Genomic DNA, 24,235 nt, shown 5'->3' with positions numbered 1-24,235 from the left:
TTTAATCGGGTTCACTTTCATATAATTTCCAGTGTTTTAAGAGTCGTTATCGGAAAGGAGGTCTGGCTGGCTATTCTCATGATGTGCCTACAGGTCTACGAAAGCAGGCGGTATGATGCTCGAGCCTGAGCTGAAGCTAGGGGATGAGGCAATCCTCTCTTCCTTCGTGGTCGGAGAAGCAAGTCGCATCTTCTCACGAGCCTAATCTCTGCTAGAAGCTTTTAACTGAGTGGCTAGGAAAGGAGGGATGGTGTAGGTGGGTTACAAAAAAAAAAGAGTGACAGCGCCCAATGTGCTGAAGTGACTTCTTCCAAATGGCCATGATAGTAAGGCCTTTGCAGAAGTGAGAGAAACTCGTTTATCGACGAAAGAGGAAGGGTTGTCTGAGAGTAGGGGAAGGGGCGAGGCGCGATCGCGCAGGGCTGAAAGCACATAACTGGAAATAAGTCCCCTTGGGGGATTTATTCTCTTATAATAAGCAGGCGAGGACATTGGCCTGGCCGTGGATGAAGACTGTCTCAGCGTGCAGGTGGCAGTGAGCGAGCGCCAGCCGCTCTTCGGCACGAGAGAAGCTGGAGCTGCTGCTGCTGGCTGGCTGGGTGGGAGAGAAGAAGGGAAGGGGAAGAGGCGGAGCCTGGGCGGCAGCAGCAGCAGCAGCAATAGCAGCAGTGTCAATAATACAATAGGGTTCTTGTGCCGCCGCCTGGCCTGCCAAGAGGGAGACTACAAGGGCAAGGGCCTGCGAGCGCGGAGAGCAAGGGGAGCGGGCGCCCGCCGAGCCGACATGACGAAGGGGGCGAGCAGCTCGTAGTGCGGCCGGGCACAGGCCCGAAGACGGCGCGTGGACGAAGAAGGCGCTGTGGCTGCGAGGAAGAGGAACCCGAGGAAGAAATGAGGGGCACGAAGTAGCAGCCGCCGTCGCCCCCTCAGCTCCGGGCCCCGGCGCACGCATAAGCTGCCGCCGCCGCCGCCGCCGCCGCCGCCCTCTTCCGAGCCACAAGGTGAGCCGCTGTGGGAGAGAAGCGCCGGTGCTGTGGCCGGTGGCCTCGTGGGGCTGGGTGGCACGGCACGGCTGTGCGGGCACGGGCGCGCGGAGAAGACGACTCGCCACCTTCGTGTGTGCGCGCGCGCGCATGCATATGCACTTAGATTTAAACGAATCCTTCCAGACGACCTAGCAAGTGACTCGAAGGCTTCCCCCCAATAGTTGGGGGTGGTGGTGGTGAGCCTTTGAGTCACTTGCTAGGTCGCCCGGCCTAGCCAGGCCACTGCGAAAGAAAAGAGCCGAGCCGGCCTTAGGCCGTGCTTTGGGTGGCGCTTCCCCAGCACCGCCAATGCTGCTGCCGCCGCCGCCGCCGCCGCCGTGTTGCGCGCCCCCTCCCGTGCACAGACGGCGTTTGGCGCCAAGGCCTTAAGGCTGGAGTCACGCTGACGGGGCGGGAAGGGGCAGGGCAACCATGAGGTGAGCGGGGAGGAGGGGCAACAGCTGTCGCGCTAGGCACACTCTTCGGGTCTCTGCGTATAGGTTTGCCCCGGTGAGACACGTGTGTTTGTCCGTGGTTAACGGGGTAGACCCCGAAGGCTCTCTTATTTTCCATAGTCTCTTCCTCTCCCACCCCCGTTTCAGAGTGGGTTACGTCTGTGTTTTTATAGTCTGTGACTGCTGAGTGATTCGTGTTCAGGTAGAACCAAAGCGTGGAATTATTTCTTTGGCATGCAAGAGAGAGATACAAACTAGGGGGGAAAGTCCTTTGGGGGGGAAAGCCCCTCTCCCCCTTTTATCTCCGCCCCCGCATCCTTTTACCTTTAAGATTGCATTCGCATATCTCTTTGTTTTGGGCTAGCTAGTTTTCCTTTAGCCCACATTGCACTAGATATATTACAAAAAGTGTCAGAATTGTAATCTTATTATTTGGACTGCCACCACTCTAAGGTTATACAATTCTGCATGTATGTCTAAATGTTTTGGAGAAGGAAAACTTGTTTTGCAGGTTTTTTGTGTTATGTGTTTTCCAGATTGGTGTGTGTTTGGGCCAAAATTGGCTTTATGAAAACTTCAGTCCTAGAGAGGTAGGTCTATAGTCCAGTGGCAGAGCATCTGCTTTGTATATAAAAGGTCTTCGGCTCAGTCCCTTGCTTCTCCAGATAGGACTTAGAAAGACTCCTGCCTGAAACCTTGAAGAGCCATTGCTGGACAGTATTTTATTTTATTTTATTTATTTTACATTTATATCCTGCTCTTCCTCCAAGGAGCCCAGAGCGGTCTACTACATACTTAGGTTTCTCCTCACAACAACCCTATGAAGTAGGTTAGACTGAGAGAGAGAAGTGACTGGCCCAGAGTCACCCAGCTAGTATCATGGCTGAATGGGGATTTGAACTCGGGTCTCCCCGGTCCTAGTCCAGCACTCTAGCCATTCTAGTACTAAGCTAGATGCATGGATCAATGTTCTCACTCAGTATAAGGCAGCTTCATATGTTCCTATTACCTGGGAGTAATTGTGAGTGAACAGATTGTTTGTTTAATGACAATATCCATAGGATTGTACTGTAAATCTGCAATGATGTCATTTTTGCAGACCTAGATCTTAAGTCAAATACAGAAGTAGTCTAAATATATTTATAAGTTTGAATGTAAAGATAATGGTTAATTTATGTTTGGTTAGTTATAATTGATCTGTTTTTACTTTAGTTGTTTTGTTAGTTTACCTTGTGGTACAGTGTAATTACCCTTTTCAGATTTTTTTTTGTTATATTCAGGGTTAAACAAATAAAGAAACTGATCTATCAGGTAGCTAAAGAGACTAGTCTTTTCATGAATCTGTTTAACTTTGAAGAAAGTAAAAGCTGGATGGTTGTAACAAGGCTTTCAGCCAATTGGAAGAATTTTTAATTTATTGTTCTGCCTTTTAGCTGATTGAACAATGAATAACAGCTTCTTTTTTAAAATTAAGACCAAACATCTCTCCCCCCCCCAATATTTTGTGTCCTGGTTTTCATCCCATATATCTGAACCAAACTAGCCTAAATAAATGAACAAGAGTGTGTCCTAACTCTCAGCCTTCAGGATTTAGAAATAGCTCCCCACTGATTAACTGACTAAAGCTTTAGCTAACACATGAAAATGCATGCACACATGCAGATTCCTGCATGCACACATGCAGATTCCTGCATGTGAGGACATAGGGACACTTCCTTGGTTGCCCCTAGTAGATGACCTGTACCTATAACCCCACTGATTTTCTTGGACCTTGCAGTACTATCAAGCACAGCATCCCTCTAGGTTGCTTTGTGGACATGGAATTACAGAATATTGTACTGTTCTTCAATGGTTCAAGTCATTTCTATAGGCTCGATCTCAGAAATTTGTGCTGGGAGACTACTGTTCCACTCAGTGGCCTTTGGCTTAAAGTGTGCTACAATTTTCTATTCTCTTGTGCTCTCATAACCCCCCCCCCCCGCCACCCCAGTTTCATATAGATATTATCTGGAGATTTGAACTGAGGTGTTGACATCTCTCTTCCATTCTCTGTTTCCAGGGAGGCAGTAGTAGTACAGACATTGATGTCTGTTCAGGAATGGATGAGCCGAGCAAACTCAAACTTAATTTAAACAGTCTGGATGTACTGGTTAGAGAGGCTCTAATGATCTGGGAGAAGATGTATAACCTGTTTTAGATGAGGTTACTCTCCCCTTCAAGGAACACCTCTCAATGGAGGTGCCAAAACTCCATCCTCGCTGTGGAAATCCCCTTGGCTCTTTTTTGGTATGCTTTCAGGCATGTGTTGAAGCCACTTATCTATTTGTCTGTCTATTTATTATTTATTTAAATTTCAGTAAGCCCTTAGCGTTGAATTAACTGCTTTTAGAGTTTGCTCTGCTCTTAGTTGATAAGCCAATTTAGTGCTGCAATTTTTTTTTTTTATACTGCTTTTTAGCTTTTTGTTTGGGATTGCTTTTATTTTTCCATAAGCTGCTTTGGGTGTATAAAACAGAAAAGCAAAAGAACACACAATTGTTGTTTGATGTGCCAGTTAAAGTTTGCCATCTAAGTTATGTAGGAGAAACTAAGGATGTGCATGGAACTGGCAGGGGGCGGCTCGAGGGTGGGGGAGGGTGCTCTTACCGCTCCTGCCGTGTTTCCCCCACCAGTGCCGCACTTTAAAAGGAGGTGACAGCATACTTCCTTGTCACCCCATCAGACTGGAAGTAGCCGGCACATGTCATGCTTGCCTAGGCATGCAGCATGCTGATGTGCATTTATGCACTGGGTATTTCCGGTCACTTCTGGGCTGACAGGGTGGCAGGGAGGTACACTTCCCCTCCCTTTTAAAGCGCAGCACTGGCGGGGAAAACATGGCGGGAGGGGTAAGAGCACCCACCCCCGCCCTTAAAGGTACACACACCTTCGAACTGCTGATCTTTCGAACCTGTTCAGAGGCCTGTAAAAAGGCCTCTGAACAGGTTCGTGCACATCCCTAGGATAAACTAGAAAGCTGTTTTCTTGGAAGGAAAAGTTTTCTTAGAACAAACAAAACAAACATGGTAGGAGTAATTATATGGTAACGTAAGGGTTATCTGCTGATTATTTAGTGTTGTCTGCCTTTTGTTAATGCTGACCATCATAATAATGTGCATTTCTATTTGACCTGACATACATGTCAGTGAAGTACCTTAATAACAATACTATTATGAAGGAATTCTTCCTTTTCTGTGCAGGCTAAAGAACAAACAGAGGTATAGCGCCATAGGATCTATATTTGTCTTGTTCATCTCCATGCCTCTTCCCCTTCCCAAGCTCAGAAATGCTGATACCACCGAATGGCTCAGCAAGGAAATGCTTGACTAACAAGCAGAAGGTTGCTGGTTCGAAACCCTGTTGGTACTATATCAGGCAGCCGCGATATAGGAAGATGCTGAAAGGCATCATCTCATACTGCGTGGGAGGAGGCAATGGTAAATTCCTCCTGTATTCTACCAAAAGAAAATCACAGGGCCAGGAGTCGAAATCGACTTGACGGCACACTTCTTCTTTTACTTTAGAAACTAAATAGTGGAGAGCTTTGGGAAATAATGCACATTTAAGAGGTATGTATGGTGGTATAGAAACACTAGGACAGTTCTTCAGTTTGTAGGAAGCTGCACCCTCCTCTTCAGCTATGCATGTGATCACATGGGGAAATATTAGTTACGAAAAGAGCTGTAGATGGATAGGGACTTGACTACTTCCATGCATGCAATGTAAACTGCAGTTGAATTTTTGAAATGCGCTGCTGTTTGTGTATTTATAGCCTAGTTTGTCAAAATCCTGAGGTGCTGTGCCTGCTCTTAAGTAGGAAAACTTGACTGTGTGAACTGATCTGTCACATTCATGTTTTTAGAGCAAGGACAAAAGTTAATGGCAATGATTCAATGAAAAGATATGAAATTCTAAAGAGCTGTAAAATAATAGATATTATGGATACCACATCTTTTATAATGACATTTTCTTTATCACTTTGTAGCTTCCTGATGAAGAGCTTTATGCTGATTTAAGCCATGTTGGCTGCTTTTCACTAAGTTGCAAAAATAAGAGGCTGCTATTTGGTAAAACACATTTTCTGTGGTATCATTGGAGTTTGTTCCTCTAGGATTTGCAGTTGTATATGTGGAAAATCAGTCAGCTTTACTTCAAATTCCACTGCAGCTGCCATACTTATAGATTAAAAAAGAAACAAAAACTCCAGCTTGTTTCTCTTCCTGCTTATGGAAGTAAATTTTACTGCGTTTGAAGTTTGCTCCCAAATAAATATGTATATGAGTGCAACTTTAAATGATTGCTTGCAAGACTCTTGCATCATCATTAATCTAATTTGCTTTTGGTTCTGTTGTTGTGTCATGCATCCCGCAGTACACAAGCATGCTTATTGCAAACAAGGATGTGTATTAGCCTGAACTGACACAATTGAAAATGCAGGTTTCCAAGATCATCTTAGTTGTGTGACTCTTAAATCCGTATGGATATAGGTTTCCTTATCTAGGAACATCAATGCAGAGTCTAGGAGAAGTATATTCTGGGATGCTGCGCACTGTGATTACTGTATATCATCTTTGGAATTCAGTGCTGCTTTTTAATGGTTATTTAAAGGTGAAATTTCCCCCCAATGATGCTGTTTTAATGAAAAATAAACTGGAAATCTATGAAACACATTCTTCTTTCAGTGACAGATTGTGTGCTGGTGCTTCTCTGTTCCAAAGCAAACTAATTGCTTAAATATAAATGGTACACTCATTCAGCTTTGCAATTTTTTGTGATCAGAAGTTACCTTATGCCATAATTAGAACTGCCAAATTATGATCCTTTATGTGAACATAATTGAAGTGCTGAACCATCACCATTTGTGGTGGTGATTCATTGTAACTATCTGTGCTGTAGGAGGTAACACAGAGATATCTACAGCAAGAAGTATCTACAGTTAGAATTTGTAAACATCTTGCCTAAATTAAGAGTACAGTTACCAGCTATCATTGGTAGTAAGGGCATTGTTCTGCTTGTATCTTTTCCTTCATACTTGACCTCCACAAACAAATGTTACCATTTAACTTGTTCTGTAAGGACAACTTGTCTATTAATATCTTGATGGCTTTACTTTGATGAGTTGTCTGCTGGGATTAGTGTTAGATGTAGATAGATACTATGAAGGGACGTGGCAAGAACATAAAACTGTTTCCATATTCTGGTGCAAATGTTTTGAAGTGTGTATAGTGCATATTTTGTTTTGTTTTACAGCCCTAAAATAAACCCAGAGATCTGCACACAGGCAGGTCTATGCTGTAATGCTAACAGTGTCTGCAAGGTGATATTCTTAACACATTGTGGCTGTTTCAGCTGAAATGAACCAAATCTGCCATTGGGCTGGCCTCTGATCAAATCCCCTGCTGAGCAAAGAGGCACCTTTTAAAAGTGGTGATTCTCTTTATTTAGCAGGGGAGAGCAACTGGCCCTATCTAACCCCAGCACAGCATTCCTCCAATGGCTGTTACTGGTTTCTACCTTATGTTTCTTTTTAGATTGCGAGCCCTTCAGAGACAGGCTTTCTTTCTTTCTTTCTTTCTTTCTTTCTTTCTTTCTTTCTTTCTTTCTTTCTTTCTTTCTTTCTTTATGTAACTAAACAGCTTTGGGAACTTGGGTTGAAAAGCTGTATATAAATATTCGTTGTATTGTGTTGTATATTCATTGCACTATTGAAGGACTTATTACTAGCCGTGCTTGCTATGCCATTTTTGGGGTGCTTCAGTATACCTCTTAAACTTAGCCTTTCTTCCTTTAGCCTGTTTGGAAGAGAAACGCTAGCTGCATTCCAGGCAAAAGGTCATTCTGGCAAGACGTTTCCCCTAAAAGGTACCTGTATCAGGTCATTTGCAAAGGACTGAAACAAGCCAGAGGAAATGCCCCTCTCTGATTGCATTAGAGCCCAGGCAGAGAGAGATGATGAACAGACCCAATTAAAGAAATCTCAGGGTATGTTTTTATAAAAACTCCCCTCAAACATGGGACCACACTTTTGCTCTTGCCTTTGCCTCTGCAACTGCCATCACACTTTTGCCGTCATTCTCTTTCAAGTCCGCATTTTGCCCAGGGTGCCCTTGCATTTGCACCTCACCATCGGATGCGGTACCCCACACTGCACCAGTGCACCTCAGTGAGCTTGTTTTATGCTTGAGCTCCCCAGAGAAGAGGATTCCCACATCTAGATTCAGGTAGCTATGACAAGTGCCTTTTCTTTCTCTTTTTTTTCTTTCATCCTCAAACCTCTATTCCTCCTTCCTAGTACAGCAACTTGGTAATGTTTCTAACCAACTACTTTTCATTTCCTGTACCCCTATTACTCCTCAATAAAACAACTCTTTTTCATAGTCAAGTCTCCATCCATCTCTCTCTCTCTCTCTCTCTCTCTCTCTCTCTCTCTCTCTCTCTCTCTCTATATATATATATATATATGTATATATGGGGGAGTGTATGTGGCAAGCCACACCCACACAGTGCTTGACTGCCAATAGGCAGTGACATTGGAGGCCCAATCAGTAGGCTTCTCCAGCAGTGAGAATTCTGTGCCATGACGACCCACTGAAATAAACAGAGAAAAAAGAAAGAAGCCAGAGGAAGAATTAAAGAGGGGAAGAGAAGGAAGGGGAGAAGATGGGAGGAGAGAGAGACAAGAAGGGAGGAGCAGAGAGTAAGAAAGAAGGGTGGTGGGGGTTCCTGAGGAGCAGCTGGGGAACTGGAGGAGCCCAATGGGGCAGCCAAGGAGGAGCAGGAGGATGGTGGAGAAGGGAGGCTCGAGGTGGAGACTGCGCTGGGAGAGAAACCTCAGGTCCAGAGAACTGGAAGAGCCCGATGGGGCAGCTGGTGCCAGAAAAGAAGAGGAGTGTGGCAGATGAGGGAGACCCGATGAAGAGGTGGCAAAAGGAAGGAAAGTAGTGCTGATGCTGCGCTGGAGGTTGGGGAGGTCTCTGGGGTGAGGGGGCTGTGGCAGGGGGTGAGGAGAGCAGTGTGTATGGGCAGGGCTACCAAGGTGGTGAAGCCCCCGTGCCGGTGGTGAAGCCCTGGTGGTGGCAGTGAGGAAGGGCCCTGTCAGCTGCTGCTGCTGCTCCTGCTCGGGGCTACTGAGCCCATTGGCAGAAGGAGGCAGGCAGCCAAGGGACAGGCTGGCCAGGCCCGGTCCTGTCCGTTGCCTGAGGGGAGTGAGTGGCCATGGCGGCAGAGGCAGCAAGGAAAGCCCCCGTCAACCACCACCACCGCTGCTGTTGCCACTCCTGCTCATGGCCACCAAGCCCGCTGGAGGAGGCAGGTAGGCGAGGGATAGGCCTGGGCCCATCAGTGGCCTGAGAACAGTGAGCGCCATGGTGGTGCCAGTGGCAGTGAGGAAGGGCCTGGTCAACCACTGCTGCTCCTGCTTGGGGCTGCGAAACCCATTGGTGGAGGGAAGCAGGCGAGGGATGGAATGGGCCCAAGTATGTCAGCAGCCTGATGGGAACGAGAGTCCATGGCGGCGGCGAGGAAGGGTCCGGTTAACTGTTTACGTTTGTGCTCGGGACTACCGAGCGCATTGGCGAAAGAGGCAGGTTGGCAAGGGATGGGCCCGGGCCTGTCTGCGGCCTGAGGGAAGTGAGAGGCCATGGCGGTGGCAGCTAGGAAGTGCCTGGTCAACTGCTGCTTCTGCTGCTGCTGTTCCTACTCGGGGCAAGCCCGCTGGCGGAAGGAGGCAGGCAGATGAGGGATGGGCCAGGCCCGGGCATGGGCCTGTCAGTGGCCTGATGAGAGCGAGTAGCCCTGGCAGTGGCAAGCAAGGGCCCATTCAGCTGCTGCTGCTCCTGCTTGGGTCTACCGAGCCCATTGGCAGAGGGAGGCAGGCAGGTGAGGGATGGGCCTGGGCCTGTCAGCGGCCTGAGGAGAGTAAGCAACCATGATGGTGGCAGCAAGGAAGGGTCCAGTCGAGGAGGAGCAGGAGCGTGACTCAAGTGGGGGTGCGACTGGGGAGAGACTGGGTGAGAAACAATGACAGTAGAGGGGATGTGGCAGTGTGGGCTCAGGTGAAGGTGGGGAGGTCTCTGGGGTGAGGGGACTGTGGTGAGAGCAAACAAGTACTAGAGCAAAGATGCTCTTTATTCCCCTTGAAGTACATCAATGGCCACAGTCCCGCAGGACTTCGAGTATTTTCTTGCTGTTCACGGGTCTGCACCCATTTGATGTTAATTTCCACCACTTTAAGCAAAGTGTAGAAATGGACTGTGGCAGTGAACACATGCCCAGCAGACCCTGGTAACAGGCTACAGAAATTACAGGACTCTCTTTGTTTTCAACTGAACATGCATAGTAGTATTTATTATGCCATGTTAAAACTGGCTCTAGTAATCAGCTGTGGCAGTACTAGAAGCAAGTTTCGTACACATGGAACTGGTATTGATGATGTGGTAGAGTGATATATTTTCCAAAAAGATGAAGACTTCATCCAAAGTCGCTTAGGTATCTGAAAAGTGAATCGTTTAGACTAGCTGAAAATCTTTCTGTTCAGTGTACATCTGTAAAAGCTCTGTATTTGTATGCAAGGGGGGGAAAGTAAAATTCCAAAGTTAGCATGTAAGAAATCCCCCAAATGATTTGACAGACCGTTACACTTGTACAGAGTTTTGAGGGAATTTGTGAATGGATTTACCACCAGCATGAGCAGTTCTGTTATGGATTATCTTCTGTCTCTAATCTTCTGTCTCTAATTCAGGAAAGATCATCACAGATATTACTTGAGATAAGAATAGGTACAATATAAACTGAATCAGCTAATCATTTAGAAGTTTTAAATATTTTCAGAAACAATAGGTTCTTCATCAGTCACAGGTATCCACATCCAAAAATAAAATCTATTTTATTGTATGTCACAGCTGATGACAAGATAATTCTGTTTTGAAAGAAAAAGGTGTTTTTTCTAGTTTGCATTTCAAACTAGCAGGCCTTTCCCCAGAGAAGTGGGTTTGCATTCAGGTTTGCTGTGGTAGTGTCTTCAGCTCTTCAGAAAATGTTTAGGAAATAAAACTTTGGCTTCAGTTTCATTTTCACAAAACCCCTCTGGAGTAGAACAGATAAGGCAATGTTAAATGAGAGTAGATTAAAACCCGAGTACGCTTGAGAGAGTCCTCCAAAGTAGGCAGAATTTTAATTTAAGCTAAAAGTCAGGAATTCTGAACGGCAGCTTTGCTGTTGCTGAATTTGATATTGCTGTTTGTCTTGCTTACAGTTCCGAATGTAAAAACCTTCAATGTTTTTATTTTAAACATTGCCCTGCTTTTATTGAAATATAAAATTGTTTTAATTACAAGATAAAATCTGGTAAGAGAGCTTGGAAATAGAATGTGCCAACCAGGTGCTCATTTTTTTTTTACGGAGAAGTCAAACCTCTGCCCTTGCCCCAATATATGTGCATACTGTAATTGCTACCAACCCATGGTTCTCATCGTGACTTTCTTTTCTTTCTTCCTTTCTCGCCCCAACCCAAATAATTTACCCTTCTCTGAGGGAAAACTTTAAACTGAACTCAGTGTTTGAGGGATCTGATTTCAGTGTGTAAGAGGCTAGGAAATTGGAATGGCATTGGAACACAAGATATTGAGTATGTTAGAAGCACCTGCATGTGTGTCTTGCAGATTATATTTTAATCTAGGAAAAGGAAAGGAAGAACACTGCATGTTGTGCAGCTAGACTGATGTGAAGCTTTACTGTTTATACTAGTGCGCCAAAGGTAGGATATGTTTGCACAGTTTAATCTAGAATTAAAACTCTGGACTATTTGTTTAAACAAACTTTTATATATTCTAAATTTTGTGTTTGAAAATTTTGGAGGTATTCTTGCTTTGTTGAACTGGATAATAAATGTTGCATATACTGTAGAAAGTGTTTTTCTTATATTTTTCTTATATTTTCTTAGCTTCAGGGGACATCCCAAAAGGACATCTGTTGCACTTTGAAATCCTCAGTATCCTCCTTGTTCTAGAGAGAAAGGAAAATAGATGACTGTATCTATAATACTAGTTGTCGTTTAACTGGTGGTTTCTTGACCAGGTTTATGTTTAAGATAGTGGTATTAGAATCAATTTAGTGTAGCTTCTTTCTGTAACAAATCAATGTTTCCTTTTGCATAAAATATAACTGTATGCTGTTCTACAATGTAAACAGCAACAATGTTAAGAAAAAAAAAATCACAGCTTTATAGAAATAGGTCACCACTGATAACCATACATGTCTGTTTATGAATTCTGAATTCCAAATTGCCCCTTTGAAAATTGGATACTGTATTTGGGAATTTGAAGATAATATGGAATATAAAGGAAAGGAAAGGTTGTGCCGTTGAGTCGGTGTCTACACCTGGCAACCACAGACCCATGTGGTTTTCTTGGTAGAATACAGGAGTGGTTTACCATTGCCTTCTTTTGTGCAGTATGAGATGATGCTTTTCAGCCCCTTCCTATATCGCTGCTGCCTGATAGGAGTTTCCCATATTCTGGGAAACACACCAGTGGGGATTTGAACCTACAGCCTCCTGATCTCTAGGCAGGTTGCTTCCTTGCTGTGCCATATATGCTCCCTTAAATTTTTGTTCATATTTAGTTTGGCTGTAAAATGATACACTTCCTTCCACATACAGCCACATGTATCTGAGATTTTGATGCCATCATGGTATCTTTTTGTTTGCTGGCAGAAATGCAGTCTGAAGGGAAATAGTTTCTGACTCCACTGACTGCAGTTAAAATAGACAAGGATTCGGTAAAATTGTTTCGCTGTTCTTGGCTGTTTCTCACAGCTTTCCCACAGGCAAATACAGGGCAGCTATTCACTGAGGGGGTGGCTCAAACGCAGTATGGGAGTAAAGAACAACAGTGTTGTTTGCTGTAGCCCGGAAGGAAGCGAACACAGAAGTGTTCCATTCTAATAAGTGACTGAAAGGAAAGGGTATGAAAAGAGATAATTCTTTGAAATTAAAATGTAAATATTGTCAAGTATATAAGCAGTAATGTAGAAATGATTTGTGTCCAACTAAAGATAAAGTAGTAATGCTACTGATTTGAATTCTTTTGGGACAATTGTACAATTGTGCCATTTGTACTAGATAAGTTACACATGGAATAAAAAGGCACAAATTAAGACTATCCTGCAAGTTAGAATTCTTCTGCCTGTATAGCTGTAGTCCTGGAATATATCAAGGTTGGTGAACCACAGAGTAGAACTGAAGATGTGGACCGGTCAATTTATGACAAAAAGAGAGAGAGAGAAATCAGTTGTTTGTTTTTCCTTCCATTGCTCAGGTTCTGAAAGTATAGTAATGGAAATGTTCTAATATTCATATTCTGTATGTTTAATAAATGTAGTTAGAATACAATATTGTAAAATTATTTATTATTTATCAATTGCTTGGAGGACACCCCCCCCCCCGCCAATTTTCTTACTTAAAAGCTGTTCCACTCTTTAGAAACAGGGCACTTTTGCTTTCTTCATAGGATGGTGAGTTGATTATGATTCTGCTACCATTTAAATGTTGCAGTTCTGCCACTTAATCTGGAGCTTCATTTGTGGGTGTTCTCTATTTTACTCATAAATGGGGAAAGTCAGAACTGAAATTATTGGTTATGCTAGCTTAGTAAACCTGAAACTTGAATAGAATACCAAAGTTAGACTATTTACTTGAGGGGGGGTTTTGTGCAGCATGTGTGTGCTTTATTTAAACCCTTAACATGTTTTGTCTTGCAAACCTTAAATGTTCTGTCATTCAAAAATATGTGGAAGGAGTGAAGTTACAAACAGGCATCTATAAATTTGCTTGCCAGTGGCGAATGCTGCCAGCCCTCTGATGAGCACCACACAGATATCCTTACCTTATTTCTCTGCTATTTTTGAGAAGGTAAGAAATAGAAGGATTTTTTTTCTGAGCAGTAGGAGGTGGCTCCCACTGTTTTTTACTATCACCATCTCCCAGTGCAAATGAGAGAAGACCTTCCCTCCTAAGCCCTCTGCCTGTGTGCCGGAAAAGGAGCTGAGGGAAAAGAGGGGATTGGTGGCAACCACAATATTATCTGGCTAGATACAGGAAGATGCTGAAAGGCATAATCTCATACTGTGGAGGAGGAGGCAATGGTAAATCCCTCCTGTATTCTACCAAAGAAAACTACAGGGCACTGTGAGCGCCAGAAGTCGAAATCGACTTGATGGCACACTTTACCTTTAGAGAGGTAAGCCTAAATTTGTGGTTTCAAATAACTTCTAATGTTGGCCTACAACCCAACTAAGGGTGTGCTAGCATAACACTATTGTATTTGTGTAAGGATGTAGTTTATTTACATTGTACAAGGAAAGGAACATGTATTCCTTACTTGCTCTTGGTGTTAGCGGAAGTTGTTGACATGTTGTGCAACCTTGTATGGACCTGCAAAAAGTCCACTAGTGGTTGTGCAACATCACAAAGCACTGCAATTTCACACAGCTCTGCGAACTTCTTAAATGCACAAAGCTTCTTGTGTTGTGTTAATTCAGCACTAGTCTGGTTGACAGCCACTAATGTTAATGCCACTTATTAGGATAGACATGATAATTGTTTTATAGGTGTATATTGCCATTTAGAAAGTCCTTAACTTATCCAATATTTATTTATCTATTTATTTGTTGAATTTGTATACCACCTTTCATTAAAACAATCCCAAGGTGGTTTACACAAAAATTAAAAACAAGTATAAAAATGACATAGTTAAAATATTAAGCTAAAATATAAAACAAATCTGATTAAAAATTTAAAATACAAGCATAACAACTGTACAAAATACAAAGAAGAAGCAGTAGAGACAATCATGTAAAAGCCTGGGTAAAGAGCCAAGATTACACATGCTTTCTAAAAACTGTGATGGAGACCGAGGAGCATTCTAGAGTCTGGAGGCAGCAACAGAGAAGGCCCTGTCCCGCGTGCATGACAACCAAGCCTCCCTCATTGTCAGCACCCGGAGCAGAGTCCCCTCAGATGACCTTGTCAAGTGGGCAGCAACCCTTGGGAGCAGGCAGTCCCTCAAGTATCCTGGGCCCAAATCATTAAGGGCTTTAAAGGGCAAAACCAGCACCTTGAATTGGACCCGGAAACAAACTGGTAGCCAGTGCAGCTCTTTAAAAATGGGTGTGATGTGCTCCCTCCGGGCAGCTCCAGATAAAACCCTAGCTGCCACATTTTGCACTAGCTGCAGTTTCCGGATATTCTTCAAGAGCAGCTCCATGTAGAGCGTGTTACAGTAATCCAGCCGTGATGTGACTAAGGCGTGGGTGACTGTGGCCAGATATGCCTTCTTGAGAAAGGGATGAAATTCAAAATGTTCCTATCTGGGGGATTTGTAGTGCCTACAGTTCTACTGATGGCCAAGGTATACATGCATGTAATGCTTGTAGCTGAATTCTGACAGTTGTGCGCCCCCCGCCCCCCAATTCTTCAGGAAGGCAATTTGAAATGCAGATGCGGCGGGTGGGGGAGAGTCAAGTATACACATATTTTACTAGTTTGCTCCAAGTTACTCTCTCCTGAAGTGACTTTTCTTGAAGCAGGGAAAGTGTCTTAGAGGTTCAATTGCATGCTTTTTACAAGTAACATGTGGTTTGGTCCTTTGTTGCTGAAGGTGCCAAAGAAGATACTTGAACGGCAGAGAATAATTTATCAATGTGCATATATTTTGATCAGACCAATTTGATTAGACTGGCTAAGATTGCAGTTGTCTCAACAGTGCACCTGTCAGTGTACCTTTTTATCTTTCATTTTAAGTAATTATGAAGGGTTTTTGGTTTTTGAAAGCAAAAGCTTAGCTCTTTTCAGTTTTTTAAAAAAGTTTTTTTTAATGCAGCTTAGCTCCTTTCTTCTTCTTTTTAAGTGGTTTCTCTGCCTGAGTCATTGCTCTGAATACGCCAGTCACTGACACAGAACAGTGACTTGTACAGGCATTCAGGGGTGGGGGGAGTTTTTCAGTGGATGGATAGCTCTTACTCTAAAAGTAAATCTCCTTGGGTTCAAGAGGAAAGGGTGCCTCCAACTTTGATATTTGGATACATAGTATGCCTCTGCTATTGGAAATTTTAGGATTACTGATTTCAATTGACAAAATTTTGTTTTAGTTAGTTATCAGGGTAACTGATTAAAAGTGCCCTAAGATTTTTAGATTGGAAGGGAATTTGCTGAACTCTAAACTGAAATAATAGATTGAAGTGTTTCTCACTTTTCATGTATGCCTATTACCTCTGTTGTGGCCTGAAGGAGAATTGGTTTAATTAAGCAAAAATGACCTATTCAGGAAATGTTATGGAGCACATTAATTAATTAATGAACAAACAGGTCAAAAACCAATACTATAGTGTCATCCAAAACTGAAGAGGAGATTAAAATGTAACTAGAGGAACAGAGAAACCACTAGCCCTTTCTAGAACTGGGCTTTTAATACTGTTGTATATCCCAACACAATATGATGAGCTTTGCAAGTGACTTACCTGTCTCTTTTTATATCCTGGTGAGTAGGTTCCTGAGTGTCTGCTGATATTCAGGAGTTAACTCGCATGGATCAAATTGTGCCTTTATTAAATAAAGGCTTTCAACTACTTGCTTGCTTTTAAAATACTGTTTCCTTGATTGTGTTCCTTGTATTTAGATAAGGTTTGTGGGTAGCAGGAGCTTGCAGTAAAAAGGACTTTGAGGCAAAGCAAATAACTTTAAAGCAAAAATTCAGAAACACACACTCAGTTTATGAAAGCAACCTAAAATGGCATCCTCCTCCCCACCCAGGTATATATATCTGCCAACTGAGAATACACTTGATGCATCTGATGTATCTTATGCTACAATATGTCTTTTTTTTTTTTTTAAAGATACCACAGGATTCTTTGGGTTTTTCCATTATTACTGACTCAGATGTTTCTGCTGAATGGTCAGCTCGTGTTCAAAGGAAAGGCAAAATGAACCTTTTTTTAAGGAACAAAGGAAAGCATAGTCTGGAACAGCCTTTGACCCTATACAGCTTTTGCATCAAGAAAGTCACAAAATTTGCAAGTTGTTAGTACAAACATAATGTTTAAGTGTTACTATACGATAGGATGGTGGTTATAGTTTTTACTTCAAAGCTCCTTTTTAATTTCTAGAGCTCCATTTGTGATTTTTTGTTAAATTATAATTACCAAAACCTCTCTATTTACATCTGATTCCAGCCCCACTCTCTTCTTCTCATGCCTGGATTCAGGAATAGGTGGGCGCCATAGAGAGGGAAGAAGGTGGTTCCTCAGGGCTCAGTAGCTCAGAGATCCAGTGTTCATCTTATTTTGTTCAAAGTCCAGACATATAATTTTTTCCCAAATTGAATTTTTATTGATTTTAACAGTAATAATATTCATTCATAACAAATATTATAAACAGAAGTGGACTTCCCGCGCATCTCTCTTCGTGAAACATCAGCTATAAAATTTACCCTTGCTATAATAATAATTCAAAACATAAATTTAAACCCTTACAAACACAGTCTACCCAACCTGCATTTTTTTTTCTTTTTTCTTTTCTCTCTAAATTTAAAATCCAGCTGTAAGGTCAAAGTCCAGACATATAATTAATAAAAGCAAGATGCCTGTCTATCATAGCAGGATCTCCTAAACCAGAGGAATGAGACTCATGGACTGAATGCACGCAGGTAGGGTGATCTGGGAGGCATGGCAGTGATTCAGTTGCTGGAAAGGGGGAAAGACTCAGCAAGGCCAGACAACACAGAGTTGATCAATTGAGCCAAGAGCTCACCAAGGGCCATCCGTGCAGGCCAGAAAGGAAGGCCTGGCTTGGCCGTTGTCCTCACAAGGAGACTGGGCAGGCCGATGCAACAGAGGCTGGTGGTAGGAGCTGACTTAGGCCACTGATGCCGTTCTGAGTGGAGGGGCAGCTTAAGGAGGGGTTGGCGGGTGGAAGGCAGGGCAGGGATCTGGATTGTCTAGGGAAGGGTGAGAGATGGAGAACTAGGGCGCAGATATTCTGTGCAGGGCCAGCTATTATATATTATTACATTGATTTTTAAATATGCATTTTGTACTAGGCATGTGCACAAAACGGATTTTGCATTTTGTTTTGAACTCAAAACAAAACGCAGATGTTAGAAACATTTCATTGAAACAGTGGTTGAACTGGCTGTTTTGTCAGAACAAAATTCAAAACGTTTAGAGTGTTTTGGCCATAGGATCCTGTGGGGGCTTGGGGGAAAGGTTAAAAATTGTGCTAAGAAAACTCTTGTGGGGTTTTTGGAGAAAGGTTAACATTTTGTTTAAAATAGCCTGCTTTCCCATTTCTTTTGTGGGTTGGATGGTAGATAGTACCCAGCATGCCCTACCACACAACCCACTTTGGTGTCCCTAGGAGTTACCCATGGGGAACGAAGTGTTTCAACTTCCCCAATTGTTCCCTATGGCTAGAACAAGCTGTACTCACAGAGTGCAATGCATTTTTCAACCCTGCCTTGAAAAACACTGCAGAAGCACACAGTAAAAGGGAATATGTCCCCCCAACACAGAATACACATTTCAAACACAGTCCAAAAATGGTCAAAAAAGAAGAGCTGACCCAGAATCCACTGCCAGCCATATTGCCTGTGCTGCAGTAACATAGTTGGCACAAGTTGCTCTTTTACACACGATTATGACTCCTTACATTCCTGTCATTCCAACAGCTCAGCTGCCACAGCAGCAAACATAGCTATAAGCTCAACTAGAGCAACTTCAGCCACATTTTGACTGAATACACCTTGTAATGCAGATTGCAGAGCAGTGAGTGAAGCACAAGTTAGTGTCAAGGCCAGACATGGAACTCATCACGGCAGTCACCAAGAAATATTTTATACACACACATGCACACGCGCGCGCACACACGCACACACACAGAGATGCCACTATTAATTTCTGTCCACAACACTTATCTCACAAACAAAACAAACCACAACTCAGGGAAGGGAGGCACTCAAGTTTTGTCTTTGTCAGTCTGAGATCCAGCAAAACCAGATCATTACAGCAGCAATCACACAGCATATTATACTCAGTGCTGAGAAAAGAAAACCACAAGATCAAACCCACCTTCCTCTTCCTCCTCTCCTGATGCATCCTCTTCAAGAGAGGCACACTGTATGGGCTCTCTCTGTATCCCAATCCCTTTGAATACATCTTGAAATTCCCTCCTTTGGGACTGCTCCCCCCAGCCAATGGAGGCACAGTTGTCAATGACAACAATTGATTTGTATGATAAGCCAACCAAGAAGCAAGGAGATTGCAAGTCAATTGGAAGCCAGTGCCAGAAAACCAATTCGCAAGAGAAAAACAGGGCTCCAAAATGGCACTCAAAACGTTCAGAGTTCAAAACAGTCCTTTTATTTCAAGGGCATTTTGTTTTGAGCTTGAAATAGCCCATTTCAAGTCGAAGCATCTTGCACATCCCTATTTTGTGCCAATATAATTTGCAACTGTATATATATCTCCTGCCACTCAATTTTGATGCATGTTCAAAATGCGACCTCTTACCCACATCACCTGAAGTCTTTAACTTAAAACTACATTTTCTAAATCATTATAGATGTTGGAGGAAGTAGTATTAGGTAGGATAGAGAAAGGGCTAATTATAGAGTATTTTATATCCTGAGTTGAGACTGAATCAACAGGTGAGTTGCTATGAATCAGCAGGTGTTGCTAAAGAAAATAACTTGGACTGTTAAACAACTGCAGCAATCCTAAGAGGTAATAGCAATCATCTTTGATAAATCTTAGAAGACCATTGATGCTTCAGACCACTGGAGAGAAAAATATGTTTATGTCCTTCAAAAAGGTGCTGAATGTGTAATGTGCATTTCTGAGAGGTTGAAAACGTATCTTTAAACTGTCAGTTCTAAAATATCTGTTAATACCTGCCTTCCTAGACATGTACAAACCATTCTAAATCACCTGATTTCCTAATTTTATAGATTGGCTGGGTATGCAGGAATGTGATCAGTTCCCCTGCAGTTTTGGCATAGTGCAGATCTAGAATATGTAAGTGATTTTGACCATGAAATTGGGAAATCCTAGTTACTCCTTAAGTTGGGCAGGCCCATGTGGATATATTGTGTGTATAGTACTAGTTTATGCAGTATGAGAACACACACAATCCCCCAACGAAAACATCACATTATCATTCTTGTTTGTCATAAGCTGGATGTATAATCCAGTCATTTTTAGGATTGTAATGTCAATCAGAAGATTGGAAATTATTTTACTGTAGTTGAATATTCTAAATTAATTCCTGAAGGAAAGAATATATTTGTGGAGGTGATGGCTTACCAGCCTGTTGCATCATGGCATCAAGTAGCAAAGTCAGTAATGATTATTTGCCCAGCTTTGTTTTTTGTTTTTACTCTGGTTGCTGTCTTCCATTTTCACCTTGGCACTTGTGGATATACTTGTGCATATACCTATTTTCTGAAACAATAAACATGTACTTCAGAGATGGTCAGTAACTGCAACCTAGAACTAGGTCTGGAATCCTCTGCAGTATGCAGAGTTTTCCTGGCTGATGCTTAGGGTTGCGCAGTAGACAAAGCAACATGGGAAAGGTTCCCAGAAGACAGATAACCAATGCCTTAAAGGATACAATGTCATCTCTCTGGGAACCTGGTGTCAATAGGTGAACTACATATGCCCAATTAGTTGCCAGCACCTGTACCTAATTATTGAGCATTATTTAAGTAGTCCTGTCAGAATGGAAAATCTATGCTCTTTACAGTATCTCTAGATACTACTAATTGCAGTTGTTTGACTGATGTGAAATAGGTTTTGCTTTGGCTGACGAGATCAGGATCAAGGCAGTGAAAAAATAAAGCCTTGGATTATTTTCATATTCAAAACATCATTCTTCTGAAAATACACCTCAACTTAGGGGTGTCTGTTTATTTCCCAGGCTTTCATTCCATTCTTCTGGAGCTCTGTGATAGCATTTAGTAAAAATGCCAGTGGGATCTCAGAAGCCTTGCAGGGAAGACGCTTTAACATCTGCTTCCCAGGGATGGCTGCTTCCCAGTGGTGAGAGCCTGTGTTGCTGCCATCTGCTGTTGTCAGCCTGACAGCCTGTGTGCCCCCTAACTGTGGGGCTGTGGCTGCTGCCCTGTGGGTGAGTCTGTGGAATTGGGGCCAGGAAGAGTGAGTCAGTAATTTCTGAGGACCATCTGCCCAGATTAGCCATCTTCCTGGGCTTAGGGCTGCTGCCCTCTGACGGCGGGCCCACCACTGGCAGAGTCTCCACCGAAGGGGTGACATCAAAGGGCTTTGCCCCTTTGGGGGACAACGAGGGCAGGGGCCAGGTGGTATTATTTTGGCTTCTGCTGTTTGCAAGTCCTGGGTGTTTCAGATGCATCTTGTTTTGTCTGGGGATGGGGTGACAGGGGGCATGTCCACTTACTATGGGGTAGCTATTCCGATGGTGGTGGGGAATAAAAGAAGTAAAGTTGACAGGTCAGTGAGTTATTACAGAGGAAGGGAAGTCAGAAATATATTAGCTGTTTCCCCTTCTGGCTGTTCTGCCAGCTCTTTGACCTTGGGGAGCAGCGCAAACCTCCCACAGATGCTCCCCTTGCTCTTCTGTAATGCCCAGTCTGTCCAGAATAAGTCTAAATCCATCCATGATTTGATTCTGGATGAAGGGGCAGACCTGGTATGTAATACAGAGACTTGGTTGGGGGAGGCTGGTGGCCCAGTCTGGTCCCAGCTTCTCCCTCCAGGGTACTCTGTTGAAGAGCAGGGGTGTGGAGTTGGAGTGACTGTGGTCTATAAGAGTAACCTCTCCCTGACCAGGATCCCTATTGAAGTGTCTGACCATATTGAATGTGTGTACCTAAGTTTGAGGACCAGGGATAGACTGGGATTTCTGTTGGTGTACCGATCGGCCCGCTACCTAGTGGAGTTCCTAACTGAGCTGATGGACTTGGTCTTGAGCTTGGCATTGGATTCCCCCAGGCTTGTGGTGCTGGGGGACTTCAATGTCCACTTTGGGACCAATTTGTCTGGGGCGGCTCAGGAGTTCATGACAACTATGGGCTGGGACCAGACTGGGCCACCAGCCTCCCCCAACCAATTCTCTGTAATATATACCAGGTCTGCCCCTTCATCCAGAATCAAATCATGGATGGTTTCAGACTTATTCTGGACAGACTTGGCGTTACAGAGGAACAAGGTGAAGGTTTGTGGGAGGTTGGCACTGCTCCCCAAGGTCAAAGAGCTGGCAGGACAGCCAGAAGGGGAAACAGCTAATAGATTATTTCTGACTTCCCTTTCCCTGTAACAACTCACAGAACTGCCAACTTTACTTCTTCAGCAATGTGTGTCGGTCATGAGACCCCTTGGGATAGCCCAAGGAGTCTCGTGACCGACACACATTGCTGGTCACACGCTTGATCTGGTCTTTCACTCTGACCAGGGTGGTGTTCTGTGGGTGGAGACTCCTGTGACTTCACACCCCTCCTTCGCAGGGGCGAGGGGCCCATTAGAATGGTCCACCTGAGAAGGTTATTGAATCCAGTAGAGTTCCATGAAATCTTGAAAAGATTTAGTGTTGGCTCTGTAGGTGAACCTGTTGATACCCTGGTGGAGAATTGGAACAGCAAACTCACCAGGGCAGTAGACATGATCGCTCCTAAGCGTCCTCTCCAATCTGCTTCAGAATTAGCCATTTGATATACAGAAGAACTACAGGGGCTGAAGCGGCGAGGTAGATGACTGGAGCACAACTGGAGGAAGACTCGACTCGAATCTGACAGATTACAACAGAGAGCACATTTGAAGATTTATGTTCTGGCAATACAGGCAGCAAATAAGAGATTATTTACAGCCTGTGTTGTAAGGATGTGTACGGAACCTGGCAGGGCGGGGTCACACTTTAAGGGCGGGCGAGGGTGAACTTATTCCTCCCTCCCCTTTCCACCCTCCGGCACTTGTTATTTGCAGTGTCCTACGGTATGGCAGCGCACCTCCCTGCCACCCTGTAAGCTCCCTGGCCAGAAGTGGCTGGAAGTAGCTGTCACGCATGCCACACTCGCACACTTTGGGTGGGCTTGTGCACGCATGCTCACCTGCTACTTCTTTCCAGGGAGTGGATGGGGCATCAGGGAGGTGCGCTGCTGCCCCGTAGGACTTTGCAAATACCAATTGCCGGCAGGGGGAAAACTGAGGGAGTGCCCCCTCCCCCGCTCTTAAAGTGCGACCCCTCCCCCGCTCTTAAAGTGCGACCCCTTCCGAATGTCAAACCTCCCAGTGTTCAAACCTGTTAGGAGACTTGTAAAGGGGCCTCCGAACAGGTTCATTTACAACCCTACCATATTGTGTCTGCAAGTTCATGTCCAGCGGAGTTGTTCAGGGTTATGAGAGGCTAGTAAGTTCCCCTCCTTCCTTGAATCAGAACTTGGAACCATCTATTATCCTCTGTGATGAGTTTAATGAGGTTTTTGTGGATTAAATCTCTCATATTCAGGCCGACTTGGGTTTAGACCCCAAAATTACTGCAGTATCTGAATTGGAGGTATCCAGCGACTCCTCTTAGTGGGCAGGCTGGATCAGTTTCAGTTTGTGACTCATGAGGATGTGGACAAGCTGCTTGGAACAGTGCGGCCTACCACCTGTTCTCTTGACCCTTGCCCGACATGGCTTATACTGTCTGGCAGGGATGTTGTTGCAGGAAGCCTAGTAGAGATCATAAATGCTTCTCTGAGGGAGGGCAGGATGCCTCCTTGTCTTAAGGAGACAATTATTAGACCTCTTTTGAAGAAGCCTGCTTTGGATCCCTTAGAGATAAACAACTATAGGCCTGTCTCCAACCTTGCATGGTTTTGCAAGGTAATTGAGAGGGTAGTGGCCTCCCTACTCCAGGCAGTCATGGATGAAACTGATTGACTACACCCGTTTCAGACTGGCTTTTGGGTGGGCTATGGGGTGGAGACTACCTTGGTCGACCTGATGGATGATCTCCAATTGGTAATCAACAGAGGAAGTGTGACTCGGTTGGTCCTTTTGGATCTCTCAGCGGCTTTCGATACTATCGACAGTAGTATCCTTCTGGAGCATCTGAGGGGGTTAAGGGCGGGAAGCACTGCTTTGCAGTGGTTCCACTCCTACCTTACTGGCAGATTCCAGAAGGTGTCCCTCAGGGACTGTTCTTCAAAAATGTGAATTTTGGTATATAGAGCCTCAGGGCTCTGTATTGTCTCCGATGTTGTTTAACATCTACATGAAACTGCTGGGAGAGATCATCAGGAGATTTGGAGCAGGGTGTTATCAGTATGCTGATGACACCCAAATCTTTTTCTTCATGTCAACAACATCCGGAGAAGGCATAACCTCCCTAAATGCCTTCCTGGTGGCAGTGATGGGTTGGATGAGAGATGATAAACTGGGACTGGATCCAGATAAGACGGCGGTACTTATTGTGTGGGGTTGGAACTCTGGAGATGATTTTGATCTGCCTGTTCTGGATGGGGTCACACTTCCCTAGAAGAAACGGGTACACAGTCTGCGGGTGCTTCTGGACACAAACCTCTCTCTGGTGTCCCAGGTTGAGGCAGTGGCCAGAGGTCCCTTTTATCAGCTTTAGCTGATATTCCAGCTGCCTTCATTTCTTGAGATAAATGACCTCACAACAGTAGTACATCTGCTGGTCATCTC

General features: G+C 44.0%; 1 protein-coding gene across 8 annotated transcripts in view; it reads left to right on the top strand.

Moving 5' to 3' along the window:
• Positions 1–608: 608 nt before the first annotated feature.
• The window catches only part of JADE3 (jade family PHD finger 3), a 65,206-nt gene continuing 41,579 nt past the window's right edge, over positions 609–24,235 (top strand). For 2 of the 8 annotated variants that reach the window (XM_053307228.1, XM_053307229.1), the window contains exon 1: positions 609–1,001. The gene's annotated coding sequence lies outside the window, so the exon portion shown is untranslated. Of the gene's footprint in view, positions 1,002–1,471; positions 1,536–1,663; positions 1,683–2,031; positions 2,071–9,465; positions 9,529–13,354; positions 13,428–24,235 lie in introns of those variants that run through there. The other 6 variants (XM_053307235.1, XM_053307230.1, XM_053307237.1 and 3 more) reach the window with 6 other exon arrangements.

This window comes from Hemicordylus capensis, chromosome 3 (genome assembly GCF_027244095.1).
Source record: "Hemicordylus capensis ecotype Gifberg chromosome 3, rHemCap1.1.pri, whole genome shotgun sequence".
Taxonomy (NCBI): Eukaryota; Metazoa; Chordata; class Lepidosauria; order Squamata; family Cordylidae; genus Hemicordylus; species Hemicordylus capensis.
Note: the sequence above shows the minus strand (reverse complement) of the source record. Positions and strands in the feature narration are given on the sequence as shown.